The 23557-nt window shown below is 43.8% G+C and overlaps 1 protein-coding gene across 4 annotated transcripts in view; it reads right to left on the bottom strand.

Annotated features, from left to right (window-relative positions):
- Window positions 1-22341, bottom strand: part of CDC42SE2 (CDC42 small effector 2) — a 92513-nt gene extending 70172 nt beyond the window's left edge. For 2 of the 4 annotated variants that reach the window (XM_075541505.1, XM_075541507.1), the window contains exon 1: window positions 22192-22339. The gene's annotated coding sequence lies outside the window, so the exon portion shown is untranslated. Of the gene's footprint in view, window positions 1-22191 lie in introns of all 4 variants that reach the window. The other 2 variants (XM_075541506.1, XM_075541504.1) reach the window with 2 other exon arrangements.
- Between the last annotated feature and the right edge of the window lie 1216 nt (window positions 22342-23557).

Below are 23557 nucleotides of genomic sequence, written 5' to 3'. Positions count from 1 at the left end.
AAGGATTACACCTCAACATGAAGGAAACCTCGTGGGTGGATCCATAAGCAACATCATGATAAATGGAGAAAATATTGACGTTGTGAAGGATTCCATTTTACTTGGACCCACAATCTATACTCATAGGAGCAACAAACAACATACTGGCTTGGGCAAATCTGCTTCACAAGACCTCTTGAGCGTGTCAACAATCAACATTGTCACATTGAGGAATAAAACCTATCTGTCTTGGAAGAAGTACATTCAGAATGCTCCTTAGAAGCAAACATGGCAAGATTGCATCTCACACATTTTGGACATATTATCAGGAAGGACTATCCTTGGAGAACGGCATCATCCTTAGTAAAGTAGAGGGTCAGGGAAAATGACAAATATCCTTAACAGAACAGAACCAAACAGTGGCTGCACCAAGGAGCTCATGCGTGGCAACAGTTAGGAGGATGGTGCAGGCCTGGCAGTGTTTCGTTCTGCGGCCCGTGGGCCACTAAGAATCAGAACAGATCAGACAGGCGTAGTGGTAGCGTGCTGGGCTGCAATCGGCAAGGTCGGCAGGTCAAAACCACCAGCTAGGGTTGCTGAGTTGGCATCGACTTTATAGCAGCGTTTTCTGTGTATATTTAAAAAAATCCATACAATGACACAATCTTCAGCCACAAATATATAGATATACATGGTAAAACATGTTAAAAAACACTGTGCTAAGTAAAAGAAGCCAAACCAACCAACCAAAAGGCTACATATTGTTCACTTCCATTCAATATGCAATATTCAGAGTAGGTCAACAGGAGTTAGTGGTGGCTAGGCCAGGGTCTGAGGAGAGAGAGTAATGGGGTTCAGGTTTCCTTTTTCGAGTGATGATTACATTCTAAAGTTAGATCTTGGCAATACAACCTGTGAATATCCTGAAATCCAGTGACTTGTAAACTTTGAAAGGGTGAATTTTTAAATATGTACATTATATATCAATAAAGCTCTTCCCAAAAAGGGAGAGGGGGAAAATCGTTATTTCTTCAGGACAGTCTCAGAAGTAGGGATATTGTGTTCAACCCTTTGACACATCCCTAGTTTTAAAAAAGGCCTATCAATTTATACTCTCTCCAGCAATGAATTTAACGCCTCTGTCACTGTCATTTCATGAATCTTAAACCTGATAAAAACTTACTTCACATTTGTTGCAATTCTTATTTCTTTACTATTAAAGCCAAATACCTTCTTAAACATATTTTTAGTTAGATATTTCCTTAGCAATGGGTCAGTTCTTAAACACTTAAAATGGGCAACCGTATTGGGTACAATTATAAAATAAACAAATGTTTCAGTTTCTCAAGACACTTGTTATTTCTCAAACATCTGGCCAGCAACTATTAAGCCATCCTAAGGTGTGACTTTCAAATGCTCCTTGAAGTCACAGTACTTGGCAGAGGGGTCCAAACGACCCCCTCACCTCTTCAGACAGGTCAAAGGGCACTATAGTATGAGCCCACCTGGGTTCCATACATAGACATCCCAATTCCATCCTAAGGTACCTGTGGTAACCTCAGATAGTTTAAGTCAATAAAGGGAATGCACAGATAAAGACTTTCTATAAACCCAGTGCTTATGTGTATTACCTTACTTAATCCTCATACATTTACCACCTCTCTTAAACAGAAAAATAAAAATCACTGACAGTAAGCATTTGCCCAAAGTCATGCAGCATGTGTGATAGAGCTGGACATCAAACCGGGGGTTCCTAATTCCAAAGTCTATGTTCTTTCTGTCACTTTACAGTGCTTCCCAAGTTCACTCTGTGGAACTTAGACAGAAGTGACTGGACACAGTCCCATCTCTGTAATTCTGTAGATGTATTTTTTACCAAACAGGTCACAATTCAAACCCCAGCACCTGGGTGGTGCATACATTACTAACCAAGCGGCTGGCAGTTCAAATTCAGCCAGCAGTGTCTTGGAGGAAAGTCATAGCCACCGGAAATCTATGGGGCACAGCTGTAGAAACACATGCGGCCACCAACAGCAACAGTTTGGGTTGTTTGTGTGGGGTCACTAAATGAATAAGGAGGACTGGAGAAGAACTGAAGGGTCGAATTGTGGCAAAGAATATTGACAGTATCACGGGCTGCCAAAAGAACAAACAAATCTGTCTTGAAGAAGTACATCCAGAATGCTCCTTAGAAACCAGGATGGGTAGACTTGGTCAGACATGCGTTGGGCATGTCATCAGGAAAGACGGATCCCTGGAGGACATCATGCTTGGAAAGCCGAGGGGAGTGTAAAAGAGGAGCCCTTGACAAGATGGACTGACATGGTGGCTGCAACAACAGGCTAACATATAACAACTGTGCAGAGGGTACAGGACGGGGCAGTGCTTTGTTCTGTTGTGCACAAGGCACTGAGTCCAGGAACAAACTCAATGGCACCTAACAGCAGCACCTGAGTGCTCAGTGACAGAATTCTTACCCACCATGTTGCAGGTGCTGGTTCCGTTCCCTGCCAAGCTACCTCATGTGCAGGCACCGCCTGCCTGTCAGTGGAGGTCCAGGTACTGCTACGATGCTCAACATGTTTGAGCAGCTTCCAGGCTATGTCAGACAGACTAAGAAGGGCCTGCTGACCTACTCCAAGCCAGCAATCTAAATCTGATTCAAATCCCAATCTGAATCTAGTCACAGGAAGGGCAGAGGACCCAGCAGCAGTCTGCTCAATTATACATGGGGTCACCATGGGCTAGGTGAATAGATGACAGCTAACAATAACATTCATAACATAATATAAAAATATGAAGCTAAAATATCACACTGAAATAAAAAATTTTAAATAACCCATTTTAAAAAAAAGTTAAACAAACATACTACCATCGAATTGAGTCCGACTCAGAGTGACCCTACAAGGCAAGGCAGAAGTTCTTGGTGGGATTCAGAGACTGTATCTCTTTTCTTTTCTGAGACTGTAATTCTGTGAGAGTAAAAAGCCTCATCTTCCTCCCAAGTGACAGGTGGTTTAAAACTGCTGGCTTGTGGTTAGCAGCCCAACAGGTAACCACCATGCCACTAAGGCTCCTTAAATAATAAAAAGTACTGCATAATTTTACACACGTTCTTGAATTTGTCAAAGTTAATTCTACCATCCAACAAGCGGAGACCCTCCCTCATAAGGAAGGGCCCAAACATGTAGTGGTGGAATAAAAAACACTTCACATATTCGTTTCTCAGAAGAAAAGGCCACATCAACAACAGTACTTTCTGTATGTCACCACATGAAAAATATCTTCAGGAAATACTCCTATATTCACTATGTAGGAAGCAGCATTGTGGGGTGGAGAAATGACTACTTAAGGGAAGAGAAAAGGCAAAAGCTTGTGAGCAAGCTGTAATAGAACACAAGAAAGAACAAGGCCCATTGATGGTTCCAACTTGCACCTTCTAATATTATTTTAAAATTACAGCATCAGTAAGGCTTGAGAAAGACCTCCACTACTGTGTTCCCTCCCCTCCCCAAGGGACTTATCTACCGGCCCATATTTTACCAGGCAGCTATTAATAAAATAATTCTGCTGTATGTGGAATCGTTGTTTTCTTTAGCAGTATAAACAGTCTACTGGGCAACTAGGTTAAGAGTACTCTTAAGAAAAAAGTTACTGCTAAAGTAATTTTTGCTCCCAGGTGACTTACCACATTCTATTTTCTGCAAACACCTTTAAAAAAAACAACAAAACACAACTCTTATTTGAGAAGCCCTGGTGAAGCCATGGGTTATACCTAATATCAGTAGTTCCAAACCACCAGCCGCTCTGTGGAAGGTAGATGAGACTTTCTATTCCCAAGAGTTAGTCACAGACAATGCAAACAAGGTGGGCTGGAGTGGAGACCCAAAGCCCATCTGTAGACAACTGGACATCCCCTCACAGAAGGCTCATAAGGAAGGGACGACCCAGCTAGGGTGCAGTATAGCACCGACAAAACATACAACATTCCTTTAGTTCTTTAATGCTTCCTCCCACCCTGCCCCACCCCCGCCCCCGCTATCATGACTCCAGTTCTACCCTACAAATTTGGCTAGACTGGAGCATGTACACTAGTACAGATAAGAGCTCTCAACACATGGAATCTAGGGCAGATAAACCCCTCAGGTACAGTAATGGGAGTAGAGGATACCATGAAGGTAGGGGGAGAAGTGGGGACAACAGGGAACCAATTGCAATGATGAATGTATAGCGATCTATACATTTATCTCCTAAGGGAGATGAACAAGAAACATGGATGAAGAGACAGTAGTCAGTGTAAAATAAGAAAATAATAATAACTTATAATTTATCAAGGGGTCACGAGGGTGGGGGGAAGAAGAGGAGCTAATAACAAAGGCTCAAGTAGAAATAATGTTTTGAAAAGGACGATGCAACATATGTACAAATGTGTTTGATAAAATTGATATATGGATTGTTATAAGAGCTGTAAGAGCCCCCAATAAAATGATTCGTTTAAAAAGCGTCTTAGCACGAACACTGAAGACAAAGCAGTTGCATAGGCAAATGCAGTGAAGAAAACTGATGGTGCTCAGCTTTCAAAATATATAGAATCTGGGGTCCCATAGGCTGGAAGATAAACAAGGGGCCATCTAACTGAGAAACAACAAAGCCCATATGGAGGATGCACACCAGCCTGTGAGATGACAAGGCATCGAAGGAAGCAGGTATCAAAGATTTAAAAAAATCATAGCATTGTGAATGAGGGGGAGTGCAGAGTGGGACCCAGGGCCCATCTGGGGGAAATTGGACATCCCCTTGCACAAGGGCTGCGGGGAGGTGACAAGCCAGTCAGAGTGCAGTGTAGCAATGATGAAACATACAATTTTCCTCTAGTTCTTAAATGCTTCCTCCCCCCCACTATCATGATCCCAATTCTACCTTACATATCTGGCTGGACTGGTACAGATAGGAACTAGAAATACAGGGAATCCAGGACAGATGAACCCCTCAGGATCAGTGGTGAGAGTGGCAATATCGGGAGGGTGGAGGGAAGGTGAGGGAGAAAAGGGAAACAGATGACAAGGTCTACATATAACCTCTTCCCTGGGGGACGGACAGCGGAAAAGTGGGTGAGGGAGTCAGATGGTGTAAGATATGATAAAATAATAGTAATTTATAAATTATCAAGGGGGAGCAGGGAGGGGAAAATGAGGAGCTGATACCAAAGGCTCAAGTTGAAAGCAGGTGTTTTGAGAATGATGATGGCAACATATATACAAATGTACTGGAATATTTTATCATACAAAATTTTCATTTTTACAATAAGATTCTTTACAAATTAAAGCAACAAAATATATCATTTTATGATAATATTTGCTAAAATGAGGCATTATGGTAGAATTATTTATGCTTTTCAGTTTCTGTGTCCTTCTAATTTTTCTACATAGGACTTAACTTTATTTTTAGTACTTATGCTAAAAAGTGAAGAATCTATGTTAAAAGGTAAGAAGCCTAGGTGCTGTGTTCAACCCAATTTAATTCACCATCCCAAATTCACACAAATATATATATGTATGTGTGTGTGTATATATATATTTGGGGGCGGGGGAAAGCCAGTGAAATTGCCTAAGTGTTAAAAAATAAATTGGTGCTTAAAAGCAAGAAGTAACTGGTGGGGACGAGGGAAGAAAGAAGGGGAAAAGGCTTGACATGCCCAGATGGTCGCAAGAAAGCCAACAGGGAAAACTGCTGAATGTTAAGGCGCAATAATTTCACTTGATTTAAAGGTGCTGGTTCAACCAAAGGAGAAACACGCAGGAAGTAAACTATCACACAAAGGAGGCAGCACTTGAAAAACGTTGCCATCAAGTCAGTTCCAATTCATCAAATGTCAAATGACACAAAGGATAACTCAAAATGAGTCAGAATGCTCCCTTAACCAGAAAATACACCATTCAGCTGTCTTGCTTCTCAGCAACGAAAACAAGAACTCTCTCTGGGGCATCTCAAAATTTTTGGCGTCTGCTTTGGAACAAGGTATATAGTTAAGTCTGAAACATACAAACATAAGCAGCTAATTAATACATGTTCCATGAATTTAGAAGCAATCATCAGATGTGAAAGGATCTCAATTTTGGAAAAGAAACAGGTAAAAACATTGGGGTAATTTCATTGTCCCTCATGAAGAAATAATCTTTCAAGCCAACATAAATAAATCTACTAAGTTAAACCACCAGAAAGTTCCAATACTCAAGTATCTTTGATCTATAAAAACAGCAGCTTCAGTTGCTTCCACTCAGTAGTCTACTGATAAATATATAACAACCAGTTCTACAGTGGGGGTGGGGGTGGCTGTGGCCCTTGATATGTAGCACTGGCCAATTCCCACGGTGTAAACACTCCTCCCACAGCCAACACCAAACTATCAAAATGGTATATCTCAACAAAGAGCCCAGAAAGAGACGTGCAGCTCCAGCACACCACTGACGCCACCCAATTCTCTGGTCCACTAAGGACTGTCCAGAGACAATTCTCAAATGTTCTCATCAAAACAGGCTTTGTGTTTCGATAATCCACTTTCCTACTCCCACGGGCTAGGAGAAATGCCTTGTCACTTAAAAATACAAACATAACAAAACACCCCCCCAATCCTCACTACCACAAGTCGCTTGTGACACAGAACAATCCTGTGGGGCACAGCTTAACGATTTCCAAAGCTATAAATCTTTACAGGGACAGAAAGCCTCACTTTTCTCCCTTGGAGCAGCTGGTTGTTTCTAGCTGCTGACCTTGTGGTTAGCCGCCAAGACCCCAGAAGCTGCCTGAATTCCTACTTAAAAATACAGGACACGGAAATTCATCAGAAGACAGAGCAGATTAGATGAAGCTGGTACCTTGGGTTGTTCACCCTTGTTTTGGTCTGGGCACGTAACACAAGGGCAGGCCTTGCGCTCAGAAAGCGCAGCAACTGCGTTGAGAGCGCCATCACACATAAATACAAGACACCATAAGAGCATGTCATTTCAAGGAATGAGAAGTTCTACCAATTAAAGAAAATTGTGTTGAGGCTACTTTAAACTGAGTGAGGAGGAAATTAGGGAGTGAGACGCTGAGATCAGAGAGAACTGAAGAGGTCAGGCTGGCAAAGACCTGGGGAAGACCATTTCAGAGCAAACAACTCAGAGAGGTTCTGAAGCAAGGACAAGCATGACATGTGTGGCAAATGCAACGGATTAATGCGGCTTGATGTAGTGAGTGAAGGTGAGAGTAGCTTGAGAGGTGTCAGCACCATGTATACTTTTGGGGTAAGTATAAATTATATAAACTGTAGAGTAGAAAATCTTAGTCTTTCTCCTCGGATTGGCTGCTAGTTTCACACTGACCTTGTGGTTGACAGCCCAATATGTAACCCACTACATCACCAAGGAGTTTAAATTGTATTTGCATTTATTAAAAAATGTAAAGAGACACACACATATCTTATGGCCATAAAATTTAAGTCCAGACTCATGGCAACATGAAAGTCCATAAAGCAAGTCAATAAACACATAAATTATGTTTTATACAAAAGCAAAAATGAATGAGAAATATAGACTGTTTCTAGAGAACTATTTGTAACTACATGTACAAAATTACCTACACATTCAGGAAATTCTAAACCACTTATCTCAACAATGTATTCTTAAAAAAAAAAGCAACCAACAGGAAATGAGAGCTCTAGCTAGTTACTGTTTTGAATATAGAGGATTCTGCAGTGTATAAAAGTCCCTTTTGTAAAGACACTGGCAAAACTGCTTAGCAGGTTTGAAAAGTCTCATGCAGGCCATGTATGTGGCTGCAATAAGGAACTGGTGGCAGGGCTGTGAAATCAGACAGGCAGGTAGGAGAGGTCACAGAGGGGCTTGGAGCCCGTAGTCCATACAGAGGCTCTAAATAGGGTTTCTGAGACAAAATCCTTGTGGGAAGATAGCCTCATACTTCTCTCATGGAGCTGCTGGTGGATTTGAACCACTGATTTTGCAGTTAGCAGCCCAATGTTTACCAAACACCACCACCACCATTGTTGTTGTTAGGTGCCATCAAATTGGTTCTGATCCACAACAACCCATGCCTCACAGAATAAAACAACGCCTGGTCCTGCGCCGGCCTCACATTTGTTCCTGTGCCTGAGCCCACTGCTGTAGACACTGTCTCAATCTATTTTCCACAGCCCCTCCACTCTACCAAGCACGATGTCCTTCTCCAGGGGCTAGTCTCTCCTGACATGTCCAAAGTATGTAAGGTGAAGTCTTGCCATCCTTGCCTCTAAGGAGCACTCTGGTTGTACATCTCCCAAATAGTGGTGCTGGCAAAGAAAACTGAAAGTACCAGCGTGGACTGCTAACAGGACAAAGCGATGAAAACACCACAGGCACTAAATCTTTTGGCTCTGACTGAAACTGATAATGGGAAACTACTGAAGGGTTTAGAACACAGAGTAAAATACAGGTAGTCCCCAACTTACAATGTACTCGAGTCATACAACTGTTCTTTTATGGGCGATTACTTGGTTGGTTTGGGGGGCACATCTTATCGTTAGTAATATGTACTACAATATTGCACCCATAATTTGATGATGTTAGCTTTCTCAGGTTTGATGTTTGCAAATTTCAAAAACAAAGATTGGATTTAAAAATCCAGTAACACATAACATAACAAAAAGCAATAGTTTTAATAAAGTAAAAAGGAAGTATATCTTATGTTAGAACTACCTGCAGTTTGGCTCCCACTTTAAAAGGGTCATCTGACTTTTGTGTTGACAACAAAAATGAGGTAGGGAGATCAGAAAAGAGGCTTCTGAGACAGCGCAGTTAAGAGACAATGGCTGCTTAGAGGAGAGTACTCCTACTAGGCACTGAAGTGCTAAACACAAGGTCCATGGTTCTAACCCACCAGCTTCTCTGTAGGAGAAAGATGAGTTTGTCTACTCCTATAAAAATTTAGTCTTAAAGAAATAAAAAAATTTAGTTTTGGCAAACAAGCGGGCTTCTAGCTGAAGCAACAAAGCCCACATGGAAAAAGCACACCAGCCTGTGTGATCAAGAGGTACCGAAGGGATCAGGTATCAGGCATCAAAGAACAAGAAATCCTATCATTGTGAATGAAGGGGAGTGTAGAATGGGGACCCAAGACCCACTTGGAGACTGGCTCAAATTCTCCCCTTACAGAAGGGTATCAGGGAGGAGACAAGCCAGTCAGGGTACAGTGTAGCAACGATGAAACACACAACTTTCCTCTAGTTCCTAAATGCTTCCTCCCCACCCCCGCCATCAGGATCCCAATTCTACCTTACAAATCTGGGTAGATCAGAAGATGTACACTAACTAGTACAGATAGGAATTAGAAACACAGGGAATCTAGGACAGATGATCCCTTCGGGACTGGTGCTGAGAATGGCAATACCAGGAGGGTGGAGAGGAGGGTGGGTTGGAAAGGGGGAACCGATTATAAGGATCTACATATAACCTCCTCCCTGGGGGATAGGCAACAGAAAAGTGGATGGAGGGAGTGGGTAAGATATGACTAAATAATAATTTCTAAATTATCAAGGGTTCATGAGGGAGAGGGGAACAGGGAGGGAGGGGGAAAATGAGGAGTTGATACCAAGGACTCAAGCAGAAAGCAAATATTTTGAGAATGATGATGGCAACAAATGTACAAATGTGCCTGACACAATGAATGTATGTATGGATTGTGATGAGTTGTATGAGCCCCCAATAAAATGATTAATAAGAAAAAAATGACTTACAGTCCCAAACACTATATAGATTTATATGGGTCAGAACTGACTCAAGGATTAGATTGGTGGGGGGGGGGCGCGGGGAGGTATAGCAGAAAAAGAAAAGTCAAGAATGCCATGGAAAGGGAAAGATTGACATTTGTATTGGAGCTTAAATTCTGACCTCCACCCCCCCACCCCCCTATTTGCAGGCCATGGATAATGGTGAAAGCCCCAAATCCATTTGCAGATTCCCCACTTGGTTTAAGCCTTCATTGAATTCCTTTTGAAGGTGAAGTCCTGCCCTTAGGCAGAGAGTATAAGGAAGTAAATTACCTACAACTAGCCCAGGGTAGGAGTCTCTCTCGTGGGTGGTGGTGTGTGTGTCCCTCCTTGATAGCGGTTGCATAGTCATGGGCCCTGGATCAATCTTGTAAAGTCTTCTAACATAATGTTTGTGTCCAAGACATGGCTCCATTCTCAATTCTGCAGTCCCATCTATAACTGTGATGTACTGATCCGCTGCCATCACGCTTTGTGAGTTTCCTTTGCCCCTCCAAGTCCGTTTTACAACTCTGTAAAAACGAGGCTTTCTACTCTGTAAGTCTCGGAAACGCACAGGGGCAGTTCTACTCTGTCCTCGAGGCCCCAATGAGTCAAGCTGACTCAATGGCACTGAGTTATTTTATCTCAGCAAGCCCTTTGATGCCATTGCAACCTCATGCTAATGATTTCCTTGGTTCACAAGGTGTGACTTTGTCCTTGTCTCTGTCCAGTTTAAGACTTAGTCAATTGATCTCCTTAAACTCTATTTGAGATTCTTGGTCTCTTATTTACGGTTGCTATGAGTCAGAATCGGCTCAATGACAAGTTTGGTTTTGGTTTTTGTACCCTAAGGGGGCAAAAGTGATGGCTTTCTACTCCCACAAGAGTGCAAGTCTCCAAACACACAAGAGCAGTTCTTATCTTGCCCTGAGGGCTGCGAGAGATTCAACTCACTCAATGACAGTGGGTTTGGTTTTTCTTGCTCTGTTCTGCTTTATACCCTAAAACGCATTCAATAAGGTTAGCAAAACTGGGGCAGGGGTGGGGGGGCAGTGGAGGGAGGATAAGTTCAGTTTTGAACATGTTAATTTTGGGATGTCTACAAGGCATGTAATTGGAAACGTTTAGAAGAGAGTTGGTTATTATGTGGTGGTTAGGAAAGAGACCCAAGCTGAAGATAATTTTTTTAGTTTAAAAGGTATGGCATTTCTAACTAGAGGATGGATGACATCACCAGGGACTAATAAGCACAGACAGAGAAGAGGTCTGAATATAGAGCCCTATGACCCAGCCTCTTGTTTACTAGTTGGGACAATAAATAGGAACTAGGAAAAGAAATTGAAAAGCAGCAGTAGTGTCCCAGAAGCAGAACGAAGAAAGAATTATTAGCCCCCTTAAAAGCTGCAGGGACAAAGATGAGGCTTTGTACTTCAGTAAAGAGCTAGTTTCAGTAACCCACTGAGGCAGTTCTACTGTCATACAGGCTTGCTATGATTCAGAATTGAATCACTGAGTTTGGGGGAATAGGGGGTGGGAATTGTTTTTTTGCTTAAATGTTGCAAAGGATCCCTGGTGGCGTAGTGATTTACATGTTGGGCTGCTAACCATAAGAAGAGTAGTTCGAAACCATCAGCCTGCTCTGTTGGATAAAGATGACGCTGTCTACTCCTGTAAAGATTCAGGGTTAGAAACCCACAGGGCCAGTTCTGCAATGCCCTACAGTCACGATGAGTTGGAACCAACCAAATGGCAGGCAGTAAGTGAGTTCAATGCTTCAAGGAGCCTTGGCAGTACCAGTACGTTACACTTTGGGCTGCTAAATAATTGCATGGTCAGCAGTTCGAACCCACCAGGCAGTTTGCAGGAGAAAAAGAAGGCTGTTGTGCTCTAGTAGGACGTCCTTCATTACCATGGAGTCAATTCTGACTCATAGCGACCCTATAGAAAGGGCAGAACTGGCTCTTCGGGTTTCCAAGACTATCACTCTTTATGAGCAGGAAGTGGCCTCAGAAATTCCCTGGGCAGTTCTACTCCATCCTATAGGGTCACACTATGAGTTAGATCTCACAGCAGGAGTGGCTCATATACCGTTACTATTAGGTCCTGTGAGATAGGATTGAGAACCGGAGAACTAGTAGACTCAATAAGAGTAGCTATGGAATGAATAGAAAAGCCACAACGAATGAATTGCCACAAATATTAACAACTCTTGTGGAGTTGCCCTAGTGGCACAGTGGTTACGCATTGGGCTGGGATCTGCAAGGTAGGCAGCTCAAAACCATCTGCTACTCCTAGAAAGGTGGAGCTTTCTACTCTGGTTGACAGTTACAATCTAGGAAACTCACAGGGGCAGCTCTAGCCTTGTCTTATAATGGTTGTCTTATAATCAGTCATCATCAACTAGATGGCAGTGAATTTGGTTTTATTTGTTTATGGAGAACAGTAGTTGAACCAAGAAATTGTGTTAGGGGAAGTTTGTTTTTAAAGATAGGAGATAGTGTATCTAAAGATAGAAAAATCCAGGAGAAAAGGTAGCCCCTGATGAAGCAGGCCATTTGCAGACAATGTGGCATATACTGATGCAATGCATGTCCTTGCAGGAGGATCGGCAAGAGTGAAGGTCAAGGGGACCAATGCAAGTAGGCTGGCAGATTTGGTCACTGGGCTTGTAACAGCTTTCTCCTAGTTTCTTTCTTTAATATGCAGAAACAAGTCATCAGTTGAAAGTGATTAAGAAAGAAATGGGATGCTACAGATTTGAGGAGAGATGTGTAAAAGAGTCATTCTATTCTGGGTATCGAGAGTGATTCAATTGGGGAAATGCACTTGGGTTATAGGATTGTGGGAAACACTAGGACTCTCCCCTCTTCAGGTAAGGATTTAAAGAGACCGGAAACACGCCCCTGAATATTTCCCTCAAGGTATGCTCAACTGCCCAGGGGCAGGTTAGAACAGATGGAGAACTGGATAAACCAGAGCTGGGGTTTTTGCCTGGTGAGCCCATGAAGGGATCTGAAGGTATATTATATGCAAGGGAGAAACTAAGGGGACTGAGGGGACATGTAAGAAAGAAGGGGAAATTTTCAGTTTCTCTCTATGAGAAGGGCACACACCCACAAGGAGGCATCAGTAAGCTGTGACCCTATTGATTGGTTGGATTTTCACCCCCACATTTCCACACAAAGTCAAGTTGACATAAAATCTAACTACCACAGACAGGGTAGAACTGCTTTTCTGGTTTTCCAAGACTATGTCTTGATGGGAACAGAAAGTCTCATCTTTCTCCGGCAGAGCAGCTGGTGGGTCTGAACTGGCCCGGTACCACCAGGGCCCCTTATTTAAAACAGGTTTCTTCTTTTTCTTAGATAGCATTAACATAACTGACCCCATGTTAATAAGTGTCTCATACTATTTTTTTATTTGTCTTAAATCTTTCACTTTTTGCTTTATAAACCAAAATCAAATTTTTACTACACCCAACATTTTATATCTTTTGTATGTTTAAGTAAAGCAGGAACCTCTGAGTATTTGTGGAAGTGATATGTTGATTGGATGGGACCTGATAGGTTTAAGCAAAAAATAAATTTCCTTTCTTTTACTATGCCTTCAAACTCTCCCTACAGATGTTTTCCTGCTTCCAGCTGAATGCTTTGGACCAAAGCAAAGGCAAACACTGAGAGGAACACACAAATTAACAGCAATTACTGACATTACTGTAACACAGACAACCGTACAACTGTTGTAACAATAATGAGTAAATGGATACACTGGTAGATGGGTATGCTAAAAAAAGTGTGACAGGGTGTAAGGAAGAGGTGTTGCATGTATATAAAAATAAACAATAGAACACACCGGACACAGCAATGGAAACTCCGGGGCAAAACCAAACCAAACACCTCACAGGACAGTTTCTAGGCTCAAGGTAAAAGACCACAGGCTTGTGGAGCATCTGTGTTAATTGACACAACATTCAGAAGGAAAACCTTGCATTGGTGAGCAGCATTAAAAACAAGACCCCAAGCCAGCAGCTGTCTACCATACAGCTACTGGGTTCTTCCTACATGGAGCAGGAGAGAGTGAGGAAAACGAGACTATGGGAGCAATCTAGTCTAGAGTTTTAATAAAAAACTCCAAACTCACTGCCATCGAGTCAATGCTGACTCATAGCAGCCCCCTGTGGGTTTCCAAGATTGTAACTATTTACCAGAGTAGAAAGTCCAGTTTTTCTTCCGAGGAATTGCTGGTGGTTTTGAACTACGGATCGACCATGTAGATGGCAGTCCCACACATAACCACTACCCCACCAGTGATCCAAGAGTACATCGACTACAGCACTCAAGAGCCAAAGGCCAGCAGAATTAGATGGTGCTTGACAACCACTGCAGACAGTCCTGACTGAGCCCACAACATATGATCTGGGACTAAGGGCGAAAAATATAGAATGAATCATCCAGATCACCAAAACGACTACTTAGTGGTCTCACAGGACTGGGAGAAACCCTTGAGACCGTGGTCGCTCTGACCTGGAGTCGAAATCATTCCCAGGAGTCCACCTTGCAGCCAAACAACAGACAGGCACTAGCACCCAAGAGCAAAGTGTTCCTTACAATGGACACTGCTCTTCTACTGCCATTTGAAATCCAGTCCCGTACAGGGCTCCGCCACTTCTACTGCTACCTCCGAGACTCAGTCAGCTGCCACAGCTCCACCATGAGGGAGGGCATGAGTGAGGGCAGCCCTCAGGCGGCAAGGTAGAGGAGGGATCCACGCAAGAAAGATCTGAATGAGTATTTGTCTCGATTTGGAAAGGTTGTAGGAATTCTGGTGGCGTAGTGGTTATACATCAGGCTGCTAGACCTAAAGCCAGCAGTTGGAAACCACCACCTGCTCCACAGGGGGAAGATGAGGCTTTCTATTTCTGTAAACAGTTACAAAGTTCCAGACTCAAAAGCCCACAGGGGGGCAGTTCTACTCTAGACTATGGCAGTGAGTAGACTACACAATTGTCACTGGATAGTAAAGAGGATCTGGATGTGTGCCTTTCAAAGATGCCGCCGCTAGTGTTGCTAAGTTTGGGAACTGGAAGGACACAAACTGGATGGTAACTCCGGTAGATCCCAAAAGAACCAAAAAAGGAACCCCAAAAAGGTTTCTGTGGATCGATTATGCCCAGATCCTTCAAAAGAACAACTTATATAAAGAATATTTTGGAGCCTTTGAAGAGATTGAAAAGTTAGAACTTTCTATGCTTAATTTGCTTGGTGAACTTTTACCTAAAGCATAAAATTTAATTTCATTATAAATAATGAAGCATTACTAACATTTAACATTTAGTAAAATGTTGCTCAATCTCATGGGAGCTGAGCTTGAAAACACGGTAACAGATCAAAACCAATGCCAGTATGCCCGTTTTCCAAAGTGTGCTGTATGTTGCTTTGCTTTTATCAAAGACCTACGTTAGTACCCGTTTTCACTGACTAAATGAAATCTGAAGGGGATTTTCACTTGGGCGAAAAGTCATTTAAAAGTCAAATAAGTTTAGCATCAGGCAATTGGAGATACCACCTGCCCCAAGTGGCATCAGCAATCTCCTTTCCCCCAGAATGCCACTCACCATGTTAGCCTCAAGCCACTGGAGCTTTGAACTGCATCTGTGAACACTGTATATTAGGATCATTTTAGGGTTATGTGCTACTTGATCTGACTTGGTTGGTTATGTTTTGGGCCTGGAATGCTCAAATGCTTTCCCATATACATTAATGGTAATCACTTCTTCACTTTACACCATTTCAGTTTATGACAGGTTTCAATGGAAGCACTCCATATTCTGGATGCAGAAAACGGTTTACATTTATTGGCAATGCTGAGAAAACCCCACACAAAATCTTAAACAAAATATCCCAGGTTCAATTGAACGCAAATAAGAAACCCAAACATGATCAAACGACCTCTAGTACCAAAAAACATGATAGCCACATGCTGTAGAAAATAAATGTAAAAAGATTTTAACGCACTTTAGAAATGTTTCATAAAAAAATTGGTAACCCCTCACAACCTTACACAGGCAAACTATGGGTGCTGCTGTAGTATGCCACATCTGCCTATACTACATCACTTTATTGATTATATCTGCTGTAAGTAAAACAGTCTACAAGGCCTTACCCAAACATGACACCTTCCCACCCACACGCACAATGTCCTACTGAAAGGGGAGACAATGGCAGCTTTTCAAATACTCCACCAATTATAAATAAAACGGGACACTACTGGAATTTATTTTGCCTCAAGCATGGTCGGAAGATACTTTGAAAATAATTAATTTTCTTAAAGTACAAAAAATAAGTCATTATGGGTTTTTAACTTTTCCGCTACAGTATTTTAATATATGCCCATGTTGTTGTTTGAAAGAATTCTAAGTTCTTTTCCAAATAAAATACACCAAGAACTTTTTATTCACTGTATCTTGGCTTGCTAACATTGTTCTTTCTCATCACTATTATCATTTATTTTGTTTGTTGCTGTGCAGTCACTCTGACTCATGGAGGGCGACCCCTCCCTACTATTAGGAAAACACCTGGATTATCAGCAACACCAGACTGTCAGTGTTTGCTCAAGTAGCCATTCCTATCGGAAATGTACATTTAAAGAAAAATTATCACAATTCCCTAGGACAGAAATGTGAAGGGAGAATTTCCTTATGATTCCTTGGAACAACAGACATAAAAAGTTAAAGCCAGTAAACTCTAAAAAAAATCTGAATTTTTTTAGCACACACCTGACCTTTATCAGTGCATAAAATGCCACGGCATGGCTAGGTCAAAAGGGCTCATGTATTAATGTGCCTCATTTTCATAATCAAGATTCATCTTAGAGCATATTAATCTGGGCTTAAGAGGCCAAATAAAAGGAAACCTGTTGTCACTGTGTGCTGAGGAGTTGGTTCTGAGTTCTAAGTGGAACAGTTTGTGCATGACCCCTGGTGGTATCATGTTTAACCCAAAGGTGGGCAGTTCAAACCTGCCTCAGGAGAAAAAAATGTGGCAATCTGCTTCCACAAAAGATCACAACCTTGGAAACCTTAGGAAAGAGAATTTCTTTCCTAAGAGCCTAGGAGAGAGTTCTATAGGGTCACTATGAGTCAGAATTGACTTGACAGCGATGGGTTTTACTAACCTACAGGTTGGTAGTCTGAACCTACCCAGCAGGACCACAAAAGAAAGGCCTGGTCGTTTGCTTCCAATAAGATTAAACCCATATGGGGCAGGGAATGTATGGATGTGCTTTATACAATTGATGTATGTATATGTATGGATTGTGATAAGAGTTGTATGAGTCCCTAATAAAATGTAAAAAAAGAAAAAAAAAGATTAAACCCATACTATGGCCTTAATACTAGAAAAAGTCAAGAGAGCAAAGTTCTTTGGTGGAAAGCAGAGATGGGAAGGCGAGGAGAGGGACTCACTCTTTGGGTAGCGGGCACATGTAGCTTTTGGTGATGGGAAAAGCAATTCCAAAGACAGGTAAAGACAGCCCAAGCACAGACCACTGTAAATGCTATGTAAGAGACATTGGCAACAACAGTGAAAACAACCAAAAAAGTGTGTGTAGTTATGTCGATGGATGAGTGCATCTATGTAAGTATATGAGGAAATGCACCTGCATATATAGGGTGGCTGTAGACTTATGTCTCCAGAGGAGAATGATTAGACTGTCTCTTCTTGTAAAGATTTAAAGTCTTGCAAACCCAAGAGGGCAGCTGTACCTTGTTTGACAGGATCACTATGAGTTGGAATCTGCTTGATGGCAGTGAAACTGATTTGGCTTGGGGTTTAGTAGGCATTTCTATGCACAAATTTGTATGTGTTGCATAGGTTTCAGAGAGTGTGTATAAAATTCCATTATTGTTTCATTCCACTTTCCCACAAACTTTTTTGATGCTCCCTCATAAATCTGCATGTATAATCAGCCATATAGCAGATACAGTTATAGAGGCTTCATACACACACACACACACACACACACGAGTCACGGGATTAATTTGCAAGGTTTAAAGGCTTGTGGCCAGAGTTTCAGGGGACAATTTAGTCAACTGGCAAACATAATTCACTAAGATGCTACATATCCTAGTTTGCTAAGTGTCTTAGATTTCAATTCTATAGTGAAACAAAACCAATGAAACTTTTATATGTATTATTTAGAGAGCGGTTCATATTAAGAAAACTACTCACAGAGCTTTGGGCGCACACATTCCCAAATCCGGGGTTCAAATGTCAAACTAGAGGCTTCTCTTGACTTGAGTAGCTGCTGCTGATCCTAAGATCAGCAAGTCAGACAGGAAGCTTCTGGCTACAAAGGTAAGAGAACCCAACGCAGGAGTCACTGTGGTTAGTAGCCCAGCGTGTCAGCCACGGCACCACGAGATGCAGGACCCAGACCCGGCAAAAGGAGGCAAATGTTTACATTAAAAACATAACAAGACTGGCACAGAGTTGATGCCGACTCATAATGCCCCTATAGCACAGATACAACTGCCCCTGCAGGGTTCTGAGGCTGCAACTCTTTATGGGAGTAGAAAGCCCCATCGCTCTCCCCGGGAGCGGCTGGTGGGGCTGAACGACTGACCTTGCAGTTAGAAGTCCAATGTGTAACCATTATGCCACCAGGCATCCCTACACTTTGCCACAGTGACTACTCGTAGGAAACAGGCCACATCTCAGGGGAAATTTCCTTTTAATGGACTGCATCGGGGCTGTGATCTGAGTAAAGGTATTGCATCCCACCCTAATCGCCTTACAACTCATTAGCTGCTCATTAAGGAAGAGATTGCATTGTGTTAGATCTTTTATTGTGGAGGATTACCAGGTCTTAACTGTCAAACCACTAAAAATCCTGGCCCGGCAAAGTTGACACAAAATCGTAACAATCACAGAAACACCTGGGGTCTTACAAGTTTTATGAGTCACCATCTATGACACAACTATTGGTTTCTACTTGAACGAAGGAAATAAAAGGCTCGAAGCAGTAGCACTAAGCCACTCAAGCTTCTTCTCACCTGAGACCACAAGAATTAGATGGTGCTCCACTACCAAAGGGAAAAACAGAAAGTCCCACAGAGAATGGAAGAAAACTGTAGAGCAAAACCTGAAACTCAGATTAAAAGAACACAGCAGACCTAGCCATCGAGACGAAGAAACCATGAGACTCTGGCCCTAAGATCACTTTTGAACATGGCATTGAAGGTATTTCTGCAGGTCATCTTTCAGTCAAATAATAGGTTGATTTATAAAATAAGTACGGCCAGACTACTTCTTCGAAACAAGGATGGTTGAGACTTCATCTCACGTACTTTGGCCATGTTATCAGGAGTGTGCAGTTCCTGCAAGAGGACATATGCTCGGCAGTAATCAGACATCTGAAAAGAGGAAGACCCCAGACAAAATGACTGACACAGGGCTGCAGCAATGGGCTCACAGCACAGTGTGAGGAGGCTCAGGAGCTGGCAGTGTTTCCATCTGTTGTCCACGGGTCACTGTGAGTCAGAACTGACTCCACGTCACCTAACGACAACAACAACAAAATAAACCATCACCGATGAGCAATGTGTTCCTTTAACAATCAACCAAACAAGGCCAAATGGTCAACATTGACCCAAAAGGAAATCTCCATCCATGGAAGAAAAGACACAAATGGAAATGAGAATGCTGACACAATGTAAAAACTTGTAAAGAATGGCACTGAACAATTTATATTAAAATTATTATACATGAAAACTTAATTTGTAAACTATACCTAAAACACAATTTTTTAAAAAGTGTGTTAGTAATCCTATCAGAAAAAAGAAAACACAGACACACAAGAAAAAAATCTACTGCCGTCTACTCAATCTGACGCACAGCAAACTATAGGGCAGAGTATGAACTGCCCTACAGGGTCTCCCAGGTTGTAAACTGAAGTTTAGGAGTTTATAGCTTTGAATATTGCCGATCTTTCTCCCACTGAGAGGCTGGTGGGTTCGAACAGCTTAACTTTTGCTTTTGGTTAACAGCAAGGCCCTTAATTACTCTAGCACAATAGTTCCTTTAGGATCACAGTTAAAAAAAAATCCTAGGGGACACTTCTACTCTCACATATGAGAGTTGCCATAGGGTGGAATCAATTAGACAGCAGTGGCTAATATAAAATAAAATTAAGATAAGACAAGTACCAAATGTTTTCACAAAGCTTGTAGGGAAATGTAATTAAATGATAATGGAATTTGTTCATCAACTTTTGAAGCCTTCATACCTTGAAAAACCAGATTAGTATGTTTTATAATGCTTCTAAATAGATTTTTTAAGTATATAAATAGGCAATGCAACCTCTTATATTCAGAATCAATATATGTAATACTACAAATCACAGGGTGTTTAAGAAGCAGTTTTATCACAGTTATAGTAAGTGGGAAAGTCCAAAAATGGAACCATAAATAGCCCTTAGCCAATAACCTTCCCTTTCTAACACTGTCAAGTCAATACTGTACTTGTTTGTAAATGGTGAATAAAAGGTCAACATAAAATTTCTGAGATGGTGTTTTATTGAAAAATGTTTATAGAGAAGGAATCCAACGTCCCCCTTTGAGAGTTTTTTAAAATCGAAAATGCTGTTACTGCAAAGATTATTTACATAAATCAGAACAGAAGTATATTACTCATCCACAAATATAGTGCACCATGGGGTATACTCTATGGGGGACGAGGGCATAGTTTGTTAAACCTCTTCTTTCATTTTAAAATGCAGATAAGATTTTTCATAAATGGACATGAAAATGTGATCCAATAACCCTTGCCCTATTAAGTTATTTATTAACCTTTAAACGATGGAATAGGTCTACACTTCCTGCAGTTCACCTGCCATCTTTCCAAATTTATGGCGCCACTAGGGGTATAAAACAGTCCATACTGTTGACATTGGTCAAGAAGCAACTTCATGACTGCGTTGTAAGACAGGTGGTGGTGGCGGTGGCATAACTGTGCTCCATTTCCCACAGTGTGGTCGGCATCCGCACAGGTCCTCCTATACAAGAGCTACTGAATAAATGATGACACTTGATTATAGGAGGGCAATATTGTTGGGGGGTTCCCTCTAAGTTTGGAGTTCTCCCTTGCTCAAAGGCAGCTCAAGACCATGTAGCACCTGACCTTCTATTTATCCAAGCACCTCTTTTGACAGAAAATGTCAAACCAACTTGTCTCATGAAAACTTCCACTTTAGATAGACTTTCTATGTTCATAATATTGAAAACAAGCCTGCACAACAGATCCGTTGCGGTAGAATAATTCCAACACTATAGGGCAGAGTAAGTTGTTTCCAGGGTTTCCAGGACTGTACTCTTTACAGTAGTACACAGGCGCATATTGCCACGGGGCAGCTGGTAAATTTGAACTGCTGACCCTTCCGTAAGCAGGCCAGTACTTAAGACACTGCACCACCAGGGCTCCTAATACTGATAGTATCTGGTTATTCATCAACAGAATGTGTTGGGCGGAAAACCAGCAACAAGCACATAGAACCGACACTACATGGCGTTTGCCATTTTTCCCCCTTAACCTGAGCCAAGAGATATCTGCCAAGATTTTACTAAACATGAGACCTGCTGTCTAAATGTTCAAGATTCATTCATTCATTCATTCATTCATTCGGGAGATACTCTGAGGAGCTTCTACATGCCAGGGCCCCGAGCAAAGGTTTAAAATTCTGTAAATCGTACATCACACCACCAGTCTCGTGCAATCGCTTATAAAGAGCAGCTCAAACGGAATCCCAACGTTGTCCCACGCACCTATGAAGTCACCGATCCATGCGGCATCAGCGAGCCGCTACCTACCACGCCCGTCACTGAAAACCACAACGAAAGCAGCAAGCGCGGCAATAAAACAACCTGTAAGAGTAGCAGGAGAACTCGTCCGAGAAGGTGGCCGGGGTTTCTCCAAGGGGCCCCGGAAGAACCGCAGCGGGACCCGCAGACGGAACGCGCCGGGCGCCCGGAAGATCGGGGCTCCGGCGCCCGAGCTGGGTCCCGGGGCGGCGAAGCCCTCACCTGAGGACCCCGGCCCTCCCCGCCGGCCCCTCACGCCACGGGAAAGTTGGGGGGAGGGGGTCTGCACCGGGCGGCGGTTGGCTTCCCAACCACCCGCCCGCCGAGAATCGCGAGCCGATCGGGGAACAATTCGTCTGCGGGCACCGGAGGGAAACCAAAGGCAGGCTCCCCCAGCGGGTGGCCCTCGCCCAGACCTGAAAATGGAGCCGCGGGCTCGCCCGGAGCCCGCAGCGCAGGGCAGACAGGGCCAGGCCGCGCTCGCCCCGGAGCTCCGGAGCGCCGGGGAGCCGGGCGAGCGACCCCCGCCCCCGGGGCCGCGACGGCGAGGCCGGGGGGCCGCCGCTGCACTCACCGCCGCCTTTGTCTCAGCAGCCTGCTCCCGCCGCAGCCGCTCCCGGCGCCGGCTCCGCGGCTCCGGCCGCCCCCACGCCCGCAGCTGCGCTCCCCGGCGCGCACGCCGCTTCCTGGCCCCCGCCCTCGGCGCCCGAGCTCGCGCTCTGGCGGCACGAGAGGCGGCGCGCGCTCCTCAGCGGCAGGAGGGCCCGCGCAGCTGTCGCGCCGGCCCCGCCCCCGGCCCCGCCCCGGCCCCGCCCCCAAGACGGGCCGGCGCGCGGCGGACCCCGCCCGGGACCCCCGCGACGCGGAGCGCCCCAGGGCAGAGCGGGCTGAGACACCGCCTCCCAAGCGCTCCGGGGGCCCAGAGCCGGGCCGGAGACCGCGCGGGAAAGGACGCGCCGGGGAAGATGGCGACCAGGGTTGACGGGAGCGCGCGGGAGCCCCTCCCCAGCCCCGGTTGGGCGGCGGGCTGCCGGCGAGAGTCCCGGCTCGGGCTGGGCCGCTGCTGCCCGCGCCCCCACCTACCGCGCCTGCGTGGGGGCTGGGGTCGGGAGGGGCAGTGGCTAGCGAGGGCTAAGCCGCGCTCGGCTGGTCGCGGTTGAAAGATCAGTGCCCTGAAATTTCCACACCAACGCCTGATCGTCTCTGAGACCTAGAATCGCCGAGTCCGTAGTCGTTACCTGGCTTCAGCCCAGAACATGCACCCGGCATCGGCCTGTAACGTAAAAATTTGCTCATCTCTTGCACCCTAGTCACCCCGGTAGCTGTTCGTTTTCATATCTCTAGAAATAAGAAACATCAGTGTCCGGATCTCCACCAAAATACCCACCGAACTTTACATCACGATATCAAATGACTCGGAAAAGGCCACACTACCACGGAAATAAGTTCAAGTCTGTAAAACTTTGAATATAATCAGTCATGCGTGTCTTCCCCATTCCTGAGGGTGGAAAGACCCCTTTCAGTGCGCCGATTGGAGTCCGCCTGGGTTCCTCTTATTCGCTCATGCTCACATCCAAGTCAAGAACACCAGTTGGCGTTGTATTCATTACCTTCAAAATGAATACAAAATCTCACCACTCGTCGCCTGCCTGCCTCCAGCATCTCTGGCTTCATTTGTACTTTAATAACCTCCTAACTGGTATTCTTATCTTTGTCAACCGTCACCTCTTCTAGTGCAGCAGTTTTCAACCTGTGGGTGGTGACCCCTTTGGGGGTTAAATGACCCTTTCACAGGGGTTGCCCGATTCATAACAGGAGCAAAATTACGGTTATGAAGTAGCAACGAAAATAATTTCATGGTTGGGGGGTCACCACAACATGAGGAGACCTGTATTAGAGTCGTGGCATTCGGAAGGTGGAGAACCACTGTATCCAGTGTC

Source organism: Tenrec ecaudatus, chromosome 2 (assembly GCF_050624435.1).
Source record: "Tenrec ecaudatus isolate mTenEca1 chromosome 2, mTenEca1.hap1, whole genome shotgun sequence".
Taxonomy (NCBI): domain Eukaryota; kingdom Metazoa; phylum Chordata; class Mammalia; order Afrosoricida; family Tenrecidae; genus Tenrec; species Tenrec ecaudatus.
The sequence above is the reverse complement of the archived record's forward strand: the minus strand, read 5'-3'. Positions and strand labels throughout refer to the sequence as shown.